This window comes from Ostrinia nubilalis, chromosome 12, assembly GCF_963855985.1.
Source record: "Ostrinia nubilalis chromosome 12, ilOstNubi1.1, whole genome shotgun sequence".
NCBI classification, from domain to species: Eukaryota; Metazoa; Arthropoda; class Insecta; order Lepidoptera; family Crambidae; genus Ostrinia; species Ostrinia nubilalis.
The window spans coordinates 10,316,900-10,340,994 of NC_087099.1; the positions used below are offsets into that span (position 1 = coordinate 10,316,900).

Below are 24,095 nucleotides of genomic sequence, written 5' to 3' on the forward strand. Positions count from 1 at the left end.
CAATGATCGTTTGGAGAGAAACATCAGTCAAAGATACTACAACGACTGGGAGATAAGAAGTGGCTAGAACTCACAAATTATTAGGTGATCTAAAAAATTTAGTATTTAGTCATCAAAAAAAGAGAGCCAACCCCAAATAATGGGAAATGGCTAGGACAAAGAAAAATAAGTAGAGTATTTAGTAGTCAATTAAAAATCTTTACTTTCTTTGGAGGAACCAATTATACGAGGAGTCTTCCAGAATCTAGAATGATCTAGAGTCTAGATCATACAGCTTATTTATTTAGACAGATTTAAGAGATGATTCCAAATCAGAGAAGCTAATGCATACTCCCTTTGAATTTACCTAAGGTCAGGAAAATTGTAAGGTGCTCTAGCTACCTTGAAAATATGCTACTTTTGTCCAAAAATAGACGTTCCTGATGCTCCTGATTACGTAAAATAAACGCAAAATAACCCTTGTTTATTCCGGCCGCGCATTAGAATCTATTATGGCGCCGTGCGTTAAAAGTGCATCACAAATGGACACATTTGGCTCGCGAGCCGAACCGATACGTCGAACGCGCCAGGAACGGCTCGTGGTCACGTCGGCATGGACACAATGTTGGAAGAAATAATTGTTTTACTTATTCATGATTTATGATTCACGAGTCATGATTAGACTTTAGTGGAGACGAGAGGATTTTTTCTAAAATACATATCAAATTAAGTGTAGATAGTCTATATCTATAGTTACCTAGATACTGATAGGTCCCAGTTAATCCCATAATGAAGGGACTTCTATAAACGTAAGATGCTCTCGCTCATTGTTAAAATCTGATTGAGTTAATGACTCTTATAGACACGATAATAATATGATGAAGTTAGTCCATAAGGTGGCCATTATTGTCCCATAATCATCACGCCATAAAGTTAAACCTGCACGCCATCACAAGAGTAGAAAATATAAGGATACCAAGAAACTGGGGCAAGATTAATTGATTTTTAATGTTGTCCCTCAATAATTTGCTATAATATGTTCACTTTTATAAACACTGAACAAAGCATTATCGTATGCTATTTTAACGATATTATAAAATAATCATTACCATTATTAGATTTAGATGCATTTGGCAGCAGTTCATCCAACGAATGACTCACGCATGCTGCTTTGCGGTCTGGCGTTATGAATTATAGTTTAGGCAGATGACGCGGTTGTGTTCCAATTTGTAGTAGATAATCGATAATATTACACTAATACATTATACAGCAGTAAATGTAATAAACATTAGAAATTACAGTTGCCAAAGGACATTGCCGTGTTTTTCAAAAGCAAAGTTTTGGAGATAATATTTTGGGTCAGTTTTGAAAATGATGTAGAGTATGAGGAAATCAGACATTTTAAGGCACCTACCTACTTTAATGGTAAAACTCTTTAAAAATTTAGTTTAAGAATCATTAAAAAATTACATTCATTGTTTGTTGCCTCAAACAAAGAACCAATAGAGAAAGGAGAATTTCCCTTTTGTAAGATCCTAAGATCTGTAAGTAGCTAGTTACTATACTTTGAAAGAAATACGCATTCACAATCACCCGGTCTTGCGCTTACGATACCTTCACAACAGACAGTATCGAATTCATAATCTTTAATTCAAAAGCCACCGTGCCCGTAAGCTACCGATGGTGGTCGGCTGAAATAGGCGATAATTATGAAATGTGGCACCGATTGTCGCGTTCACCAGCTTTGTGCCCTGCCAGCCACGATATGCTAATATTTCTACGGATTATAATGTCCTAGGATTTGTGTGAGCCTAAACAAAATTGAACCTAATTAACTTTATTCAATTTTACATAAGCGAAGTGACTAAGATGGATAAAGCCTTCTCTACTAATTTTCATTATCAGAACGGAACTTGAAATAAGATACTTACATGGTGAAGTAGGGCCTCTTCAAGAGCTTGACTTTTGATGCTGATGGAGTAGTCCAAAACGGCTATTAATGGTGACGTCAGAACTGGTGTTGACTGCTTCTGTTTCCTCTTTACTGCTTGATATTTATTTTGGTAGAGACTATTTTAGGTAAAAGACCACACTAAAAACAAATTAAAATTTATCACCTTATTCGCATAACGGAAACCAACACTGCACGTAACCACCCAAAAGTACAAACTGAGCTGTGCAAATCATACTTTCTTTGTGAAATTACGACAATACGTTGCAATATAATAACGGCCGTAATATTTCACCTGCGATTGTTTGACAGATCGCTCATAACAATAATCATTTTGCGCAACGAAACAATGGAAGAAAGTCTTTCACCTTAAAAAGGTGTAATTATTCTTATTGTTATCTAACCTGGCTAATAGCGCAGCACGTCGGCACATTGTTACTAACACTAACATCTTCGACAAGGTACTTTTTAGTGGTTTACGACGCAATAAAAATGGTTTCGACAAGGCCAAACATTGCGGGGTTGATGCGAAAATATTCGCAACGCAAAGGTGTTTTACAACCTCGAAATAGATTTCTTAACGCACCGTTCTTCAGCTATTAACCCATTTGAAAGGTTTTTAAAGTTTTTGTGTAGAGTAAGGGTTATTTTATTTTCTAACAAAGGTTTTTTAAGATTTTTTTGTTGGAACGAAGGTCTTCTGCGAACGCGGCTACACAAAGAGCGCGTTTTGTTTTCTTTGTTTTTGTTTTGTTTTATCGAACTTAAATATATGTTTCGAGCTATTGTGTTAGAAGCTGCTTGCTGTAAAAATATTTTAGTTTGGAAAAAATCTTTCTGGTGTACGCTTGGTTTAGGAAACACGGGACGTATTTTATTACTTAAAAAGCTTATTTATCAGTGTTTTATTGTATTTTTTTTTAATTGAGTGAAGTGAAATAATTGGTGATTGGTAAGTGAACTTCTGAAGTTAAAACATTTTTATTACTAAGTAAGCACAAACTATTCAACAAGCATGAACCACCATACAAAGAGTGGACTAATAAATTTTGAATATCTGTGAATTTAATTATCATAAGCGTTCCATGTATGTCTTAAAACGCGCGTACAGCAACATTGTTGTGAAAAATGTGTTAAGAAAAGAAATAAGTTTGTACCTTTGTATAATTATCTGTTTTTAAATGCGCAATGGAATCACAAGTAAGCACAATAGAGGTAGAATAAAGAATGCTTGCTTTTGGTCTTTCCATCTTTGACCAGGGCAAGACGCATCTAGAATGTACATCGGTTATTAGAGAAGAAAACTCTTCAAGTAAATTCATGAAGTTTAATTTTTTTTATCCACAACTAGAAAGCTCTTGACCTATAACCGTCTTCCCTGGTGGATAATCATATAGCCGCAATACCAAAAGTCTGATGAGGTTTTGTCTCTCAATGTTCCTAGATCTCTTAGAGAGACATTGTTGGTAAAAATTTTCATTGGTAAAAAGACACCCGTGTAAAATTTTCCTTACTCGGCCACGACAGATTTTTACCTGGGCCTCAATCTCTATAGTTGCACTGGCGCTCTGAAAAAACAAAATGCAATTTGAGACTTGATCCATCATCCAGTAGGAAATATGCCTCCTGACCCTGCCTCCTTTGTAAAAGTACTTATACCTTCGTGTAAAAGGAACGTTCATTCTTGTATGTTCGAGTAATAAGTTGACACGCTGACTTTATTCTTGGTTTGTAGGCACTTTTTATTTAAACTCAAAAATAGCCACCTGAAAAATAAATTTTATTAAACATATTTTTAGACTTGTAATCAAATCGAAATCTGTGTAAGTTAATTCACTAACAGAATTTTATTAAGATTTTATACTTTTTATGAATTACAAAGAAATAAATTTGCATAACGATGCAATGGGACTAAAAAATAAACTATTAGGTACCTACTTATTAAAGGTGCTATAAAACTAAGGCCAAGTAGCAACTATCAATCAAAAGAAGTCAAGGTTTTAGATTGATTAATTCGATAAAATTAGTACTTATCTTAAACATATCACCTATCTAAAAAAACTTACATAAGTGTTATATTAGGTGTAGGTATAAAAAGCTTTGAGAACCATTAGTATAAAATATTGCGCCAAATTGTTAATTTAGTCCTAAATGAAAAAAATAAGAATAATGTAGAGTCCCTTCAATAGATATTTTTATTTTATTTTTTCATTTTGAGGTACATAATTTGAGTTGGATACAGAATTTTACATGTTCTGCTGTTTTCTTCTATTTTTCACAGCTACAAGAGGTTTTAAATACATCTCGCCAATAATCTACAAACATTAAAAGCAACGAAACCTTCGCAGGCGTAAATAACTACAATAAAAGAACCTCGTAGATACGTATAACATAGTTGTTTGAGAGCCTCGCTTGCTATCTGAGCAAGCGCTATAACTCATGACGCCGTGCCCATAGATAGAGCCTTCCCCTCCCCTCTACCCCCCACAGGCCGCCCACATAAACTTATACTATATAAATCAACCACGAATAATATATTGCTGATTTATACCCACTAGTTTCTGCTTACAAGAAATGTACGGGAATAAATAAGAAACATATTTCATGGTTTTACAAAAAGAAGCTGAATGATTTGTGGTGTTGATTTATGAACTTTACTAAAGGCCACCTGTATTTTTAAATAAGTAAGGATAAATCATAAATGAGAAATGTAATTTTATGTTAGTTTTATTCTTATAATGAGGTGTATTTTATTAATAGGATATGACTAACTTGAATGGGTATTCAATGATTGATATGTCATTCCTTACTGAAAACTTTTTTTAAATCTGTATCCCATGCGATGTTAAAGTGACTTTTTACTTATCAGTATCACATTTGACAAACACACACACAAAATTAAGGATTTTAATAATCGTGCAAATGCTTGAACCCAATAAAAGCTTTCTCTACATTTACTTCAGGACAACATAGTAGGCTGATACTGAAAACTAGCGGATAAAACAAAGTGTGTAAGTACTATTGCAAATAAAATGAAGCTCAAACTTAAATCAATTTCAAATATAGATTGAGGCTTTTGATTGGTTGTATTTCAATACTTAAACCAGTCACAAGTATCTACCTATGACTGAAATTAAATCAAGCTTTGAGCGTGGTTGTAACACGGGCCTCAGCTTTTCCAGCAAGTAGTGGGTTAAAACTTTAGAAAGGTCAAGTCAACCGTACGTCACACTAAGTGCTAAGTATAATTCCACATTTTTAACCCTCGACGGTACGGCCTTTTATCTCGGCGAGATATATAACCTGTCAGGCTGCGACGGACGTGACCGAAATATGGCCGATTTATTTCGGCTGGAACATACTCACTTTGATTCGTCGCTTGAATTTCTGATTATAACATTTAAAATTTCGAGATTGAGCAAGAAGGGTTAACCGAGATAGGGTTGGGTGATTTGTTTTTAAATAACAACAGAGCGCGCTAGCTGTCACATTACTCAGCGGTATTTCTGTGAGCTCAACTTATAAAATGCATTTTGTTTTTGTGTTATTTTTGTTTTATTCATAACACGACGAAATCAAGCGTTTCTTTTTTTAACGTAATTTGCCGACTAACTGAAAGTACATACTAGATTAATATTTTCGTGTCTAAAATAAATATAATGTATTATTTAATTTTAATAGTGCCATATTCCGTTAATTACTTAATTTTAGTCAGCTTTACATTTTTAAAACAAGTTTAAAAGAGTATTTTTGACGTTAACTTTAAAAAATCCTGATTGTAACGGGATATGAACTATTAAGGCGATTAGAGTCCTCAATGACCTTGGGCGTTTGACCTTCACGCCGCGAGCAACACCCGCATACCCCGCACCAATGATATTACAGAACTATAGATATGTTACGTTCATACAAATTACGATTTTAATCCGTGCCGAGCTATTCCAAATTGCACACATTGACGAATGTAACTGATAAGTGAAACAAAAGATACGAAATAGCACGCAAATGAAAGAGATAGCTATAGTTTTAACGATTCTGCACTAACTAATCTATGTACGAAGCGCACGCATCCTTATCGCTCTAACGTCAAAACAAGATCGCTTTCTCTTTCTTAACTTGAACATGGCGCATGGCGCGATGGCGTCTTGATTGTTTGCTTAAATAATTGAAAATATAAATACTAAATAATTTTGCATAATCACATGTGGTAAGAGATCCCTTGTATTTTGTTTACTTTAGAGTCATAATTGGTACACTTTCGAAACACACACGATGGCATTTTTTATTTATTTTGGTAAGAACACAGGAACTTACGGTGTGGTACGCACGCGATTGCGCACGACGCAGGCCACACGAAGACTAAACATAAGACGTCCCAATTGGGACGTATTTGAGTATTCACAGCGCGAGCGCTTATAACATATCTGCTTTTGTTTTTATATAATATCATTGCCCCGCACCAAAAACTCCGATTTGACACCGATCAAAAATACACGGGCATAGGTAGATACAGAATAGAAGCTCTTTCTTCATACATTAATGCCTATTATTTTAAACTTAAATTGATGAACCTTGATGTCGGTGTCATTTAACTCAGGCGTAAAGGTATTTAATAAAAATAACAAAATCCATGAACATTTTGTACGGGATAAAATTTTATTTTATTTTTCGTAAATTTTCCAATGCTTTTGTCGGTTCAGTCGTTCTCGAAATTTGAACAAACCTATTGGAACGCATTAGTACCTAGTATTATCTATGGCCTAAAAAAGCAAATGTTTCTGCTTTTGTCTAATTCTCTCTGTGTCACTTAAGAAGAATAAACTGAAAATGTATTTGTCTTTTTATTAGAAATCCTTCATCAATTGATTGAGTTAAAATTTCGGATATACATGTAATTCGGGTGACAATGCAATATTGTGATGACATGGAGCTGATCTGATGGTAGAGCTGGAATGCCAGTGGCCCCATAGCAACTCCTGGATTAAACGATTCCATCGAGTTTAGGCTCGTTTGATTTGTATTTATTTATTATTATACCTAAATAATTTCATTACAATTTTCTAAAAATGCACAAAAACTTAAAAATCTTGAAAACGGTGATATTTTTACTGGGGTCAAAATTGGACGTTAGGGAGACCATGGCGAGGCCTATCGATGGTTGAAGGGTTATCCATTGTTTTTGGGACACCCTGGATAAGCAAGTACCTAATGTTATGTAAGTACGCTACTTTGAAAATCATGAGTCTTCAATTCTCTAAGGTAAACTGCAGGGTCTGATGATGGAGCTGGAATGTGGCCATAAGAATAGGCTAGTTTCTTAAAAAAAGACTTTTGGTCCGTCAATTTTACATTATCAAAAAATATTGGACACAGGATATTTTTATTTGTCAATTAAACAAGTAATTACGAAGATATGATGCGATGAAATTCCGCGTGACGACACAAATCGCCACATTTTTAAGCATGCCTTGACGTCATGTGCCTCATCTTCTGAACTTTGGTGCGCTTCATCTCTTTAAATTTTCATAAGTTTAAAAATGTGAAAAATACATTTAGAGTTTGTTTTTGGTAAGTTCACCGACGGACTAATTCAAACTCTTGCTACTTTCTTGCTTTATCCACGAAACATCCCTATTCTTCGAAATTATTACGATCTACAAACGGAAAATCTCTGCTACTACGCCGCAGTAAATTCTCCATCATACCTAAATAAAAATATTTTTTTTAAAACAAGCTCTTGTATGCTAATAATTTTGGTTTCATGACATGCTCTTAAAATTCATCACCTTATAAGAGGATTTCAGTTATTATCTGCGAAACTTTTTAATAATATAGGTACGTTTCATGGTTAGGTAATTTAGGGAAGTTTATTTGCACTTAACATGAAAAATATGGTATCAATGTAGGTACTGTGTACCTATGCACCTTCAGTGGCAACAACAAGGTCTACTGAGTACCTATAGTCTACTAAAGGCATGAAATAGATTAATTTCACTAAAAATTAAAACCAACTCCAAAACGACTCACCAAAAGGTAGGCTGCCACAGACTCCGAAAATGGCTAATTTTGTAATCAGTATCCAAATTTTTTAATAAGCTCTATAGAACAATTCAATACCACTTTATCTTAATTTTTTTTAATGTGACAGGAGGCAAACGAACAAACGGATCACCTGTTGGTAAATGATTACCGTCGCCCATAGACACCCGCAGACCTAGGGGAGTTACAGGTGTTATTTTTAATTGTGGTATTTTCGCGAAGAAACATATTGAAAATATAAATTGTTTTCTTCACGTAAATCGATTAAGTTACAGATTCTGACTAGCTCCTGATTTGGATACTGATTGCAAAGGCCTAGTAAATAAATAACGTAATAATTTTTCTACTTGTATTTATCTAGTGCAGTTGTTTTGGAGTCAATTATATTTTTTTTACACTAATAGATTCTATTCAGGTAGAAAATAGCGTCTGAGCGCGTCATAATTCAATTGTATTGTCTGACTGCACGTACTCTATGAACAATTCTGACATAAAATCTATTGTCGAACAAAAGCTGGGTTGCACCATCTTACTTCAACTTTGACAAGCGTCAAAAGTCTGTCTAACTCCATACAAAAAACACCGGTTATCGCCAAAGCTACGGTCAAAGTTAGGTCACGTCAGGTGGTGCAACTCAGCCAAAGAAAAAATTCATTTTGATCGCTAATGTCAGTTTGCAGCGAGTGACACAACCTGCCCGTCTGAAGGCCAGCGGCCGACTGCCGCCCGCACCCCGCGAAGGCCCCCTCAACAGCAAAACGTTCGGAATTTATCAAAAGTAAAATTTATGAATGAAAGTAATGTTCGATTGAAAAACGCAACGTGTCATTTAAAGATTAAAGAATTCCTAATCTATTCGTGCAAAAATATTTTAAATTAACATAGCCGTTTTGGAGGAGTAGGGAATTTAAGTAAAAAATCGATGTCCCGTATTTATTTTTTTAATCCAAAACAAAGAGACGTAGCGAAAATTCAAACGTCACAAATGTAGTCCTTGAACTGTTGTATTACATATATTTTTTTCAACTATTTCTATCCAGCAGTTAAAGAGGAGTAGGCTTTACAAAATGCCCATTTGGCGCGGATTGAGGACACTAATCGCCTTAAATCGTTCTAAAAAGACAATTAAAACTAAATTCAGAAGGCTCTCATAATAAATAACTTTTTAATATGCGTAGGATTATTATGGCTACTGGAATATTACTTATGTATAGTGCGTAAAATGCGGATGTTTGACCAATTTAAATTAAATTATGAGTCTATTAGTACAGATTTCTTGACTTGAGATATTAGAAGAGCACAAGTCTTATCCTTTATATGCCTACCTACTATTAGGTATTTAACAAATTATTGTTTCTACAATATTCTACATCCATAGATTAATTGAAGATTAAAAATTTTATTTGAGCTCTATGGTAGTAATTTGATGATCAAAATAATATTATTTACCTGCGTCATATATAAAACAATGTTATATGTAAAACTATGATTCTGAACAGTAATTTTCAGTCTTTTATTGCCATAATAATAATGAGAGTATGAGAGTCGCTATGATTTAATTTTGTTAGGTATCCTCTTTATATCCTCTATTCATTACGCTCTACGCTCTACATTTATTATAGGTACCTACTGCGATCACTTAACTAAAACTGAAATCTTGTTTATATTCTTAATTAAATATTTGAATTATGTGTGGTATTTTAAAAGCGCAAACGCCCGTTCACTCGTATCGAGCGACTTTATATCAAATCAAATAAAAACATTTATTTCAAACATACTTAAGTTCATACAATGAGTAGAGTGAAAAACATCAGTTAACAATCAACATCTTCAAATGGGAAATTGCTATACACATAACTCACTCTCGCCGTTCAAGAAATAACAACGCAAATTGGTATGCAATCATGTGCGTTCGCGCACTTAATTCAACGACATTTAATGCATCGCCCGTTGCACTTAGACATCTGGGAATTACGACCACACCAACTTAAACTTTAACTCGTTTAAATAAGACCGACTTTAAATCATCATTTAGAGGCCTATAAGTCTTAATGCTGGAGTGGAAATAAGCAGATTTATAAGACAGTGGGAGACGTGCAGAATATTGTTTTCGATCCTGACATTCATGTTTAATGTCTTTGTTCCAGTGGGATTCCATGGGGTGAGATAATACGGCAACAATCGGCCGCCATCTTAGATTTGCAATGCATTCATTGCTAAGCTATCTAAATAATTTAACATTCTTCGTTCTTTAACATTAACGACTGAAATACCTGAAAATCTGACTGAATAAAAAGTGTTCTTAACCTACCCCAAGAAAGTGTTTCTAACTGAATAAAGTGTTTCACGAATACTCTTAATTTTATCCCTAAAAATAAACCGAGCACTAAAGTAACCAAACAAAATGTACTGTTGAAAACATATTTTCTCCTTCATGATGTGCTAGTGAAAGTCGTAAATTAACAAGATATATCGTTAACGGAATGAAAACCTCTAAAAATCTGTAAAAAGTACTAACAAAACAAAACACAACGCTCCCGTAGCCGTCTGTAGTAACAGAACGATCTCGTAAACCGTCTATACACGAGTCTAAAGTGTTAAGTGATTAACGATTAAATAATAAGCCACCTCACTCGTAAAACAAAGATTAACATACAGTTACGGCTGTAAATAGGCTATAACTTTGATTTTTACGACTAAATAATCGTAAAGGAGCCCTGGCTACTCGGCTGCGGTGAGTTGCCTTCAGTAACTCCGCGCTCGACTTAGAGAGGGGGCCTCTTGATTCGGCAGCGTTGTAATTGTGGACAATGCAAGGCATTTTGATGCACTTTTATTTTATGGCGCACTCGTAACATAAAACGTGGAACGTCTCAACAACGGTTACCTGCCTATTAGAGGGAGAACGAAAACGTTTCTTCTGTTTTGTATCGGTTGGCTTTTTCAGTTTGCGAACTAAAGAACATTTTGTAGAGGCAGTATCGGATATCGGGTTTAAATACAATAAATAAGCAAACTTTTACCACTAATATTTGTAAAATGTAGCCTATTTCATAATAAGAATAATTTTCTTCGATTTTAATTATGATTATGATCACTAAATTTTTTAATTTTTCAGCGGTTTTCAGGGTTTCCATCACTCTAACAATGATTGAAAAAAAAAAACATATTCCGTGTAAAAACTATGTTGTTGTGAATATTTATAACATACTAGGAGTAAGTACATTAGAAGAACTGAACACTTTCCTACCCAAAGGTCGCAAGTTCAGCCGACTCTACACGGAATAAGTTATAACATGTATCCACAGAAGCACCATTAAATAGGTAGCATTTCCACCGCAACAGAACGTCCCTTGCTAACCTAAGTACGAAATGATAACCCGTGGGCCTAACCACCTAATTTCGCCTCGGAACATCCACGGGCTCGCACAGTGCTCCATTAGCGGTCAGCCTGGGCCAAAATTCTGTACAATTAAACAACTGAAATTTTAACAGTATCCAGTATAAATTTAATAAGGATGGGCTATTAAGAGCGTAAATGGACTGACTGTTTGGGTTTGGCCAAAAACCAAAATGAGGCCTGTAGAGTGCTCTACGTAAGTTTCGGCCATAATGCGGTGGCGATTTGGAAGGCGCGTTTACTATGAGCGGTATGTGTTCAGTAGTGGATATTTAAGGTCACTGTAATATAAATAGACACCCATATTGGCGTTAGTAAGCTATTAAATGCAAATGAGTGGGAAGTAAATTATGTAGGCGATCACAAAGAGCCTATTAAGAAATAAATTACTTGCAATTTAACGCTCGCTATTATAGGAATTCATTAATGAAAATTAATTCATTTCGCAAACCTTAAACACTAGAATTTAATCAGATGATATCGTTATACAAAACAATAAATATCTTAAATAGTTTTACCAAAAATAACAAACATTTAGCTCCAATGTTTTACTCACCAAACACCTTTGTAATAAACGGTAACTTTAATCAAATAAGGAAGTAACCTCAAAATAACAATCATCTATATTTTAATTGAACAGCGGAACAGAGATTCCCGTGAGTGCTGAGTAAACGTCGTGAATCGCCCAATAATAATGAAAGTGATGGCATTGACGCCGTCGGTGTATGAAGCGGCAGTTTCGGCTACATAAACAGCCCGTATACTTTTGCCGCCAACATCTTAAGACCGTCACACAAACTCTAACAGCATACAAATAAGTGCGAGATTCCAACGCAGCTAATGTCAAGTTTAGCCGGATAAGCTCCGTGCCTCTCCCCTCCACCGGTAACGGGTGGGGCCCGCGCGGACGGTTCACACGTAATCAAAATGGCTGACTTTTTATCCCAAATGGATCGAATATGGCACTCTGTGTTTGGCTACAACAAAGTGTAGATGGATTTTACGTTTGATTTTCAGTTTATTAAAATGTTTTGGATAATATTAACATGACCGGAAAAATTAAATCACTTTTATTTTGTGTACCTATTACAATGTTTCATTGTTTAATTTTTTAAAGAATATCAACGTAAGTTTATATTGTGTTTGATCTTAATCTGTTTTAATTTTTTTATTTTAGAGTGGAGTATGTTCAGCAAAGTTTACGATTTTTGTTGTAATGTGTAGTGAAGTGATGAAGATATAAAACATGGAAACACTTTGAATTCGAACGTGCATTGAATGCCAATACTGTCAATCGACTTGTCGTGGAAAACTTGCTTTGGGCCTGATAGTATCTTGAAATCTCCATTTATGCGACAACTTATCTCAATGGAATCAAGAAAAAGCAATAGAATGAAATACCTGTTTAGTCTGTAGCTCATTTAAAACAAATTAATGTATTTCTTTTTATTATGGAGCTTCAAAAAGCTGAAAAAAATGTATTAATAATATTGGATCTGGATGCCATCTAGTTTGATTATAAAATAAAATCATGAAAGGACAGAATTTTAAGTCCGGACATGTAAACCTCCTCTAACTTTTGCGTAGGGGTGGTTGGATATTTTCCATCGCCTCGCTTCCCGCGCCGACCGGCGCCGTTGGGTATTTCTTTTTCCTCTGCTCCTGCCTTCTGTATCTACCCATCGGATATGCTTACGTACACGTTCCTCTAAAAGATACCAGACATTTCTTATTTTCGTCTATTTTCTGTGTTTGATAAAGTAACAGTATGAGAGAAACGAAAAATTATTTCTTGCACTTTCATGATTAATTTTATGAATCGAATGATAGCTAATGTCAGAACATAACAGTTATTCAGTAGTTTACCTAGTTACCAATTTTTTTTTACATTTTAATAGGTAAGTTGAAGAAGCATAAGTTGTGATTCACAATCACAACGGAAGGCTCCTTGATCCCGTCAAACAATGTCAAAAAAAATACTGTGACCCTTAAGAACTAACAGCAGAAATCCAACGCACACAATATAATATCAAAGAATTATATCCTATTAATAACATTACTTTAAATCATAAAATAATGTTCTTCACTAAATAATAAACAATCTAACACTAAACGCATTATTACAAATCTTATAAAACAGAATACGGAAATGGTATAAAACATTAATTCTCATTCAATAGAAGCGCGTAACCAGCGGCATACTAAACCAAAAGACAATGGCGGTGGTCTTACAAAATTATCACATAGGTACGAACCCATTGTATCTTCGGGCTGAGACGCATATCTATTTTATTTCTACTCCATTGCCACGATAGCGTTGCTGTGTATGTAAAACACATTCAAATAAGAGCAACATGGGAGAGCGGGTTATGCTGTAAATTGCGGTTTTAGAGTATTGTTATGGTGCATGTGAATGTGCCTACGACCGCTTTAAAACATTTATCCTTAGCTATGAGGAATATTCCTTAAAGTCTTAGGTGCTTAGTATTCTGATTAAGACCCAAGCCTAAAAGTAAAAACTGCTGTAAGTAAAACATACAGATCATTATTTGATTACACAATTAGACCGATCGACATAATCAAATAAGTAGGTGTGAAACCAGATAAGAAAATATAATTGCTACATTAACCGAGGTTATTGTGTTAATGTGGCATTGAAATGTGCGCTTAGGCCTCCTTGTCTGCTATTCATATTATGGTAATCGTCGATTATATCATAATTGAGATTCCATCATGATATAAGCGCAGTTTATAATACAATCACGCAATTACTGGCCTCAGAGCACTCCGGTGTGAAAACAAACAATTGTGCGCGGGAGTTGAATGCTAAGGCACACCGGCGCCGGCGCACGCGCCGCCCTTATATCCGTCGAAATATTTATTTTTATTTACGGTTTGTGTCCGGGCTCTCCGACGGGGAACCACTGGGCGACGATGTATGAACGGAGCGTTGAAGTATTTTTATGATTTGTTTTCCATTTTTTCTTTGAGCATAATATAAATAACTCGATACCTACGCGTAGGCACTTTAAATATACTGAGACAAAAAATTACAGCTGCTATATTTTTTGTTTCTCAGTGATGGGATTTATTCCGTCTCAAAGATTGGCAGAAGCGCAACGCAAAATTGAAAAAAATATATTTTTTCATTTATTGAATCCTTTCTTTCTGCGTTAGTTCCAATAATACTCACTCATGAAAGCACTTTGATTCTATTATTGCTATCATTTAATTACCTTGATACATAATTAATTAATTATAGTTACTATGCAACAACTAATTTTCTAACCTATTTAATTATCATGGTCCAAAGAATACTTATCAAAATGCGACACCACAAATCAGTCGCTAATTGCATTCAAGCAGCGTTTTATTTATGTACTTCATGTTTATAACATTGCATTATAAGTTAATCGATTGTAGGTATTATTTATGACTTACAATAAATCATTTGATATAAGTTATTGATTTATTTGCTGCACCCACAAAATAGTGAGCTATTGACAATAAATTGTACTGATAATTTGGTATTTAGTTGCTATGAATTAGATAGTGTACAATGTTGCGGGATCATTGTCATTTTTATGTCGGATAAACATATGTATTTAAAAATCAATAACATCTTGGAAAAGGTGAACAATATTATTGTTATAAGCTGAAGCATAATAACAATACCCTGAATTTCATTATTAATCGATATTTTTTCAATTACTCATTAGTAATCTTATATTTTGTAGCATCTTAATTTGCACCAGACCAATATTAGGTACATACTCGTACTTAATATTACTATATCATTATCTATACAGGGTGTTAGGTAAATGGGTATATGAGCCGACACTAGCCCATGTTAACATGGTCATATAAATGGTATGGTGAAGTCAGAAATTTAATATCATCATTTTTTTTTTTTTTATTTTCATACAAAATAAATTGTATAAAATCCGATTTGTATGTAAATTAAAATAATTAAAATGAAGATATCAATTTTCTGACTTCACCATACCATTTATATGACCATGTTAACATGGGCTAGTGTCGGCTCATATACCCATTTACCTAACACCCTGTATACTTATAATAAATCTGTAGAGAGGTCAATTCTGTACATGAAATATATTTTCAGAATAACTATCAGGGGGTGATTAGTGATCGATACTGATGCCAAAAATGCAATCAGTAAATTTTTTGTCTGTCTGTCTGTCTGTCTGTCTGTCTGTATGTTCCTTATAGAAACAAAAACTACTCGACGGATTTTAACGAAACTTGGTACAATTATTCTTCATACTCCTGGGCAGGTTATAGGATACTTAAGAATTCCCACGGGAACGGGAATTACCGGGAAAATCCTTTTGTATGAAAAATCTAAACCGCTTAAGTTAGACGCTTGAAATTTGGCATGCAGGTACCTTAGTAAACTAAAAGCTTAGTTACGACAGGATATTGCAAAATTCCCACGGGAACGGGAGTTAGCGGGAAAAAACATTTGTATGAAAAACTCTAAACCGCGTAAGATAGACGCTTGAAATTTGGCATGCAGGTACCTTAGTAAACGTAAAGCTTAGTTACAACAGGATAATGCAAAATTCCCACGGGAACGGGAGTTAGCGGGAAAAAACATTTGTATGAAAAAATCTAAACCGCGTAAGATAGATGAAGGGGGTAAAACGGGATCCACGCGTACGAAGTCGCGTGCGGCCGCTAGTCATTAATAATAATTATAATCAATTTGAAAGACAAATGTTTTTTTTTTTACAATTTTACATTATTTGACCAACAAGCACTGCATTCGTACCACTGTTTCCTTTTCTAACCTACAAATACTTATTATTGTGTTTGAAATTCCTTTTGTATTCCCATGAGTCAAAGACGTGTGTTCCTTACATAGCAATTTAATTAGTATTGCTGTTATGTATTTTATTACCATTTCATTAATATGTTATATGCGTCTCAGCATGAATGACTAAGCCGCTTGTCTACTCAGAACAGAAACATATCCAGATAATAGAGAAGGTAAATAGTTTATTGAATGTTCAGTACAAGGTAAGATTTGGACACTACACTGTACTGAATATTATATTAGACTGACTAAGCTTAAAGACAAATTAGAGAATTTTTAATGAAAAAAAAGCTGACCAATTTCATGATAGAGCGCTTTTTATTCTTGCTTTAAGGGAGCCTAAATCTTTATTTGTGCCTATTTTCTTTTCATTATATTTCACCGACTTACAATTTATTATGAAAATAAAATACAGGGAACTTACATACAGCCTGTCGTCAGCTGTTCATCTCTATTAACACATCGACGAAACTTTCTTTTAACAACCTATCTTTAGAAAGATTCTCTACTCCGTCTAACCTCCAAACCTGACGAAATTTTAATAGAGGCTAATATTTATTTCGGTCCACGACTTACCTCTCTTGTGACCACAATATCCAGGCCTTTAATTGACGTTAACTAACTTGAATATTCAAAGACCCACTGGGATCTCTCATGGCTGGTTTTGAATAGGTATGCGATGTAAAATTAGCGTTCTATGTCGGGGAAACGATGCACGTGATTCCGAATTTAAATGGCCGAATCAATTTTTAATTTCACTGCAGTTACTGGGGCAAGCTCGTTGGGAACTGCTTAGAGCTCTGTATTTTTATTTATGAGGTTTATCTACTAAACAAGAGCTCAGCGTTTTTCGGGTCTAAGTACATTTTTATTAATCTAGCTAGCCAATTATTAAAAAAATATAGGTACCTAGATAGCTAAACGTAAATACTTAAGTATGATTTGAACTATTTACTAAGGATAGCCTAAATACTTTTACTTATTAGGTAGACTAGAGCAATATTTTCTTGTTGTAAAATTAAATCTCTACTTAGGCTGGGTTGCACCTTTGACAAACGTCAAAAATCTGTCAAATTCCATACAAAAAATACCGGTAATTTTTATAGTCACGGTTAAAGTTAGGTAGTGCAACTCAGCCTTAGTAAGTAGTAAGTAGGTAGGTATACTACTACAAAATGCATTAATGCATATTTCATTTTAATATTTTGAAGGTAACAACTACGATTAATTCTCAAAATTGTTTTTTACCAATTGCGAAGAGTTGTTTCATAAATTAAACATTTCCTTTTTAACAGAAGGTCAGTCTTCAATGTTCTGTGCCGCGAGTGCCGTGACCGAACAAAGGCAATTTGATTCAACTGAAAATTTTCTGAAATACCTACCTACGGTAGAGCTGAGCCTGGCTATTAATTTAGTTAGATTTTAGTTATTGGATTCTTACTTATTTATACAAAATAAGTATAATGTTTATTGATGAAATAATATTAAATAATAATTTTCTACTCCACTACTTAGTAGGTACTTTCAGCAATTTTTTTCTAAATTAAATTTTTTTTCTAGTTAGGTAAGACTAGAACCAATGTGACTGTTATACCGACAAAATGGTTAAGTATTGATCCAGAAGAAAATATTTTTAAAAGCACATTGAACGACTTCGCTCCGGCTTTGGTTGACCGGTGTCTGTTTCAAGTGCACAGTTCATTCATTCTTTGGAAGAATTACTGGTCTCTACATCTTGTTTCAGGTAGTTACTACCGCAATTTTGAAGACAGACATTGTCTCTATGGTTATAAATCAAACAAACATTCATTAAGCCCACTCACCCGGATTTTTCTTTAATATTTTGTAAGAATACAATATCTTGAACCATTCTATTCCGATACTCGCTCCCTCCTATCCGCCATAAGTGTGAAAGAGATAGCAATACATCTATCGATCTCTTTTATTTGCGCGCCATTCGGAGGCCCATAAAGGCGGCCGTATAACAAACACAATGTTCAATTTAAATTGCATTTAATACGTTTATCCAAGTTATCACTAAACTTTGATAGCGAAATATACACAATTCACGAATTTCAAACACAATCGTACTATATTTTGATGAAAACAATGTAAAATTACTTTAAAACGGACGCACAATTCACATTGGATGCTCGTCACACAGCGCGCATCGGTCGCCATATCGAGATACCGATGTACAGGGCCGGACTTTAATATACTGTAAAAAAATGGATCGTTGGAAATTTTGTGTGTAAATAAATAGTTTGTACACGTAAATTTCAATAAGAAAAGTTATTTAGTTAAATACAGATTTAACTATATTTTAATCAAATTAGTTCACAAAATCATTAGGAGTTACATTGGTTTGGACTTAGCCAGTACAGTACAAATTAAATTACGAAAAAATATGTTTATATTAAAGTATGTAGTAATTAAAATTAAGTAAAACGTGTTATAGTATTTATAAAAAAGTTTCGATGAAGATGATAGACTAATGTATGACCATAGATACAAAAAAAATATTTAAAGAATCACCATTTTAGATTCGATTTTTTTTTCTTTTTTTTTAATCCTCAATTTTGAGCTTTTCAATAATGCAGATATTTTTTTATTCTTACCCATCTGTACACAAAGCAACAAGAGATAGGCTCAAAACTGGGGATTTTATAAAACCATGAAAAAAAAAACATATCTCTGAAATGGGGGATACTTGTAGAGTGAGTGTAAAACCTGTCAACTAACAATTTAAACCTTATGCTCATACATATAGAGTTTGAAATATTTTTATATTACAGGTTTATAACATTTTTTTTAATTCGTGATTTTTCAAAAATCGACATTTCTAAATGCTGTTTTAGTAAATCAAAAACGTAACTTTTTTAAAATCTTACTTACGCAAAGTTTAAGATCTTATTATAGATCTCTTAAAATATTTTTCCAAAAAATAAAACAGACTAAATTAATGATAATTTATTAGTTTTCTGTTTTTAATCAATTAATGTAATATGACATGTTAGTATTATTTTCGATATAAAGTCTACTACTCTTTTTAATATTTGCACGCTTCCTAGTTTGAGCAAATTTCAGTGAAACCTACCAAATCTATGTAAGACCACTTATGTACCTGGAATTACGCAAATAAAGAAATTTGATTTGATTTGATTTGATGTGATAAAAAAAACTCCCATACTTAATTTACAATATTTTTTTTGTCTCCAACTGAAATTACCGGAGTTCGGTTTTTGCAAGGTATACATTTTAAATATGCAGACAAATTAATGTATATTTTAGAATTTAGAGAGTGCCAATGTATACGAACAAACTTGTAGGCTCCATACTTTACACACATTTATGTACAAGGTTTAAAATTTACAAAATAAGTAAGATAATATTTTTACAGTAGTTTTTTTTAACTTTTTTCAATAAATGGGTAAACTATTTTTCAACTTTTTGGTGCTCTTTTTTTGTAAAAGTTAATTTCGTTTTTACTTTTCATTGTTGTTATCACTAAAGGTTCGCAGCTCATTAAAACCATTATATTATTTTTAAAAAACCCGCAGTGTCGTTCACAGTTGTCGTTTATGACGTATTTTTTCCAGTTATTTTGATTTTAAAGGGTGTTACACTTCAAGTTAAATTGATTGAAGAACTCTACATTTTTTCAAGTCGATTAAATTATTACGCAGGTAACATTACTTTTTTTTCTTGAAGAAATTACATGATATGTTATTACTAGTAGACATACTAAGAAATGAAACATATTACTACGTACGTACTAATACAAATTACCAATTAAAATTTAAATATAAACAATTTGATAATGCTTATCTTATTTCTCCACATTCCACAACTGATTACGGCCCTGTGCATGCACGAGCTCCGCCCATTACAGGCAACAAAAGTTGGCGGAGTTCCTTCAAAACATCTCGTTTGGAGGCCATTTTGACGATCGGGTGCAAGCGAGACAGCGCTACATAGCGCCATTATAACGACTGTATGTGCGTGAATGAGACAATTATGCAAAGTTGGTTTAGTTTTAATGTGAGTAGCAAAAGTGCGTGGGGTCATGCATCTGTGTGAGTGAGTTGGGTCTGTAGTTAGTATCATAGTATGGCAGTGTTCGTCGGGTGACGATGGGTGAGCGTTAGGGAAGTAGGCCTATTTTCTTGGATTAAAAGTTAAGATATCACAACATAATCTATTCGTACGTGTTATATTTCCACCGTTTTTAAAAGGTAAAGGTTTTATTTTTTATTTGAGTTGTGTAGAGCACATTGTCCATAATACTTACACATTTAATGTAGACTCTACACTACTAATATTTAAACTGTAAAACTTTTTTTTAAATGTTTACACAATTTACCTGAATTAATACTTAATATGACGATACGATATTCTGTGCCTCCTATGCTTTAGCAAATAGTGAATTAAAAAAATAACCACAATTATTTATGACGATATTACCTACATCATCTCATCATGTTAAAATAAAAACTCTCTTATTTTAATTTGTATTTTATTGATGTAAGAGTTTAAGATTATGAACAAATTATTTTTCATTAAACTTAGGTACTCATAGATTGCCGTAGATAGTAAAATTAATAATTTTTAAAAAAATATTTTCAGTAGGAAAAAATTTTAAAAAAATTAAAAGCTGATTAAGATTATATAATTACAAGTTTAGTACCTAACTCTCTGTCACAAAATATACTTAATAGTAGTTTGTGTCTCTATCTAATTAATAAAAAATTAAGTAGGTATAACACATTTTTTAGGATTTCTTTCTAAATCTAAAATGTAGAGCTCAAAATTAATAGCGCGCAACCTTCTCTGTGAATAATTTTGAAATATAAAAATGAAACGTGTCGAATTTGGCCTCAAAGAGTAAAATATTAAATAAACTTTACTATTTCCCAACAAACTACAACAACCTAATCGACGAAATCACTTGTAGGGGAAAAACGGTTTTATGAGGCGCCCATTCATCCAAGTGCTTTAAAAGCATCGTAAAAGACATCGTCAAATGACGTCAACAAGTGTGACGTAGCAGTTCGCGCCCTCGCGTAGAGATGGCGCTAAACCCGCGCAAACCACAGACGCTCGTAAAAATAAATTTTATTATTATGACGAAAATAAAACGCTTGTCGTCAATTTAAACAACATTTTACTGTGCAATAAGATTTATTTTACGATTAACAAGTGTCTTGATGAATTAATATAGCCAAATGATGAATAAAGCAATAAAAGCCGCCTTTACGATCGTGTTATCGCGTTTCTATTGGCAGTTACGCTTCTTTTTGATACACAGTTGAGTGTTATGCAATATTACGGGTTGCTCGTAAAACTAAATCACTACTTATAATGTAAATATGAACTCTGTTAGTTTATGATAATGATTTTAATGAGCAATTAAGTGTATTGTAATTTAATTTTGGTAATTATCTTCGCACTTAATAATTAATTTATGTTTTAACTTAGTTCCCCGATAAAGCACAATGATAAATTTAAATATAGAAAGAAATAATGTTAATAATAATGAACTTGAGCAGTAGTTATGTTTTGGTTCTCATTTTGACCTTTGCAATTATTTTTCATGGCCATAAGCAGAGATGGCGCTTAAGTTGCGTTTGACGCTCACTAGATGGCAGTAATTAAGGAATTCATGTTTTTAGGCTACAGTTATTTTATAGGATAATGACAATAAATTGATAATTAAAAAAATAAAGAGATATTGTTTAAATTTTAAAGATCTTTTACTCTCCTACAAATGTTAGTTCCACTAAGACTACAGTTCAACATTGCTACGCTAGGTGGAGCTGCCGTCTTAAGTGCATCAAACTGCATTCGGCTAATGTTATTTAAAAAAAACATCAATTCCACAGGACATGAGGAATTATAAATATTAAGGATGTTTTACTGGCCTTCTATAAGTTGAATAATCAATAATGCTATACCTACTTAGGGAAAAATTGACAATAAATCAAAAAGCGTGGCACAGGCCACTCTACATTGGTATAAAACAATTTATTAAATTCTCTGTATGTTTTTAACTGTACATAATTACTTATTAGTACCATATTTGAAATAGGTTTTACATCCTGCCGACTGAATACATTTTGATTTTGATTTGATTAGGAATGTCAGTATTGGAATGCCATCTATCGGAATTTTTCAGGTAACATCCTTTTCCTCGTGGTGAGTATTATAAAAATAATTTTAAAAAAATCAGTGATTTTTATTTTCTTCAGGTTTTTTACTATAAAATAGTAAAATATAATAATAATTTACGAATACCGAAAAAGTTTTTATTTAAACCTAGGCAGTAGGTAACCTAAGTTACCTGTATGAGTTTTTTTTTATGTATAAGTTTTTCATATTGACAGTTTCAGTATTTTTACAGACAAGTTTATTCCTTAGATAAAAGATATCTGACGATTTAAAAATCAGCCCTAAAGTATACTACTTTACATGTTACATAACTTGGTATTGTTTTTGCTTGACTCTACATAAGAATAAGAAGATCAATTTTATTGTGGTTTGTGCATTAAAATTGCTGTCATTTGTTTTATGCTACCAGTCAAAAAACGTAGCACTGATTGAATACTAATTTTACACAGATTTTTTTTCTTTTATTTTATAGGTCCTTGTCTCTATCTTATTGAGGCAAAATTATTCTGGATCGTTAATATTAATGAATGAAGTACAATTTTTCCTCTTTTATCGAGTAGTTTTTCCATTGTATTTCTCTATGCCGAGAGCTGTGAGAAATTCTTTATGATTTCCTAAAGATGTTTTTCACAATCACACATAAACGCTGCACAAACTAAATGGTGTATCTCAGGTAGATAATCTCAAATCATTACACCTCATCGAGGTAATAAAGCCTTTTGCCTCACTCCATTACGGCATACAATGTAAAGAATCAGATGGAACGGCGGTTAATCATCCAATAACCGTAAAAACAACACGAGAAGCTGCAGACAAACGATTGAAACAAATCATGACTGTCATCAAGCCCCTACGAGACCACTTTGATCAATCACAACAACTCGCAATCGGACGCAAATTATAGTAATAAAAGTGCGATCAACCTCCCCAGACGACTAGGCGCGAGAACACAACATTGTTGTAACCCACACGATGAAAACATAAACTATCTTAACTCCTTTATCTCTATTAAGCTGGTGATACTTTAAACAAGTCAATAATGGTTCAATAAACGTCTAAAGAACGGCATAATAACAATCCCCGTGAGTGGACCGTTCATAAAACTTCGAATTTATATCGCGGCTTAGCCCCGGAGGCGTGTACGAAATAATCTGAACGGTGTTTACTGGGAGTTCTACAAATGGCGCAATTCACGTGACGTTTACGAGCGTTGGAGTAGTAAAAATCGTGTTTACGATGCGCAGGGGCAGCCGGGTGGCATGGCGCGTGCGCCGGTCCACGCGAATGTTTTTTGTTTTGCAGATAAGAGCCTTGATGATTGCCGCTGTCCTTTGCTTTGGGAAACATTTAGAATGTTTGCGGTTTGTAAAAAGGACTTGAGCTTAGCGTTTTTGGAAATGGCGAAAGAAATTCAACCCTTAACCGATTTGATGATGATGGTAGAGTTTGAATTTGGTCTTTTAAAATACCTACCATTATAATCTGAGCTATGATGTAAGTATTCTAAGAATATTCTCCTGCATTCACACTGATTCAAATGTGGTGGAACAATGTGAGGAAATCTTTAATGTCTACTACTAACGCCATCTATTGGTGTGTCTACTAAGTTCTAAATTATGATGGTTTGTATATTAATATTATTATTAATAACTAGAGATGAGAGATCATCATCGTCATCATCATCATTTCAGCCATAGGACGTTCACTGCTGAACATTG

The 24,095-nt window shown here is 33.7% G+C and overlaps 1 long non-coding RNA gene across 1 annotated transcript; it reads right to left on the reverse strand.

Annotated features, from left to right (window-relative positions):
• Window positions 1-3,150: 3,150 nt before the first annotated feature.
• Window positions 3,151-18,369, reverse strand: LOC135076931 (uncharacterized). Its single transcript, XR_010258350.1, has 3 exons — window positions 18,033-18,369; window positions 3,590-3,696; window positions 3,151-3,498 (listed from the first exon to the last, which is right to left on the reverse strand). It is a non-coding gene; the product is annotated as an uncharacterized LOC135076931 (long non-coding RNA).
• Between the last annotated feature and the right edge of the window lie 5,726 nt (window positions 18,370-24,095).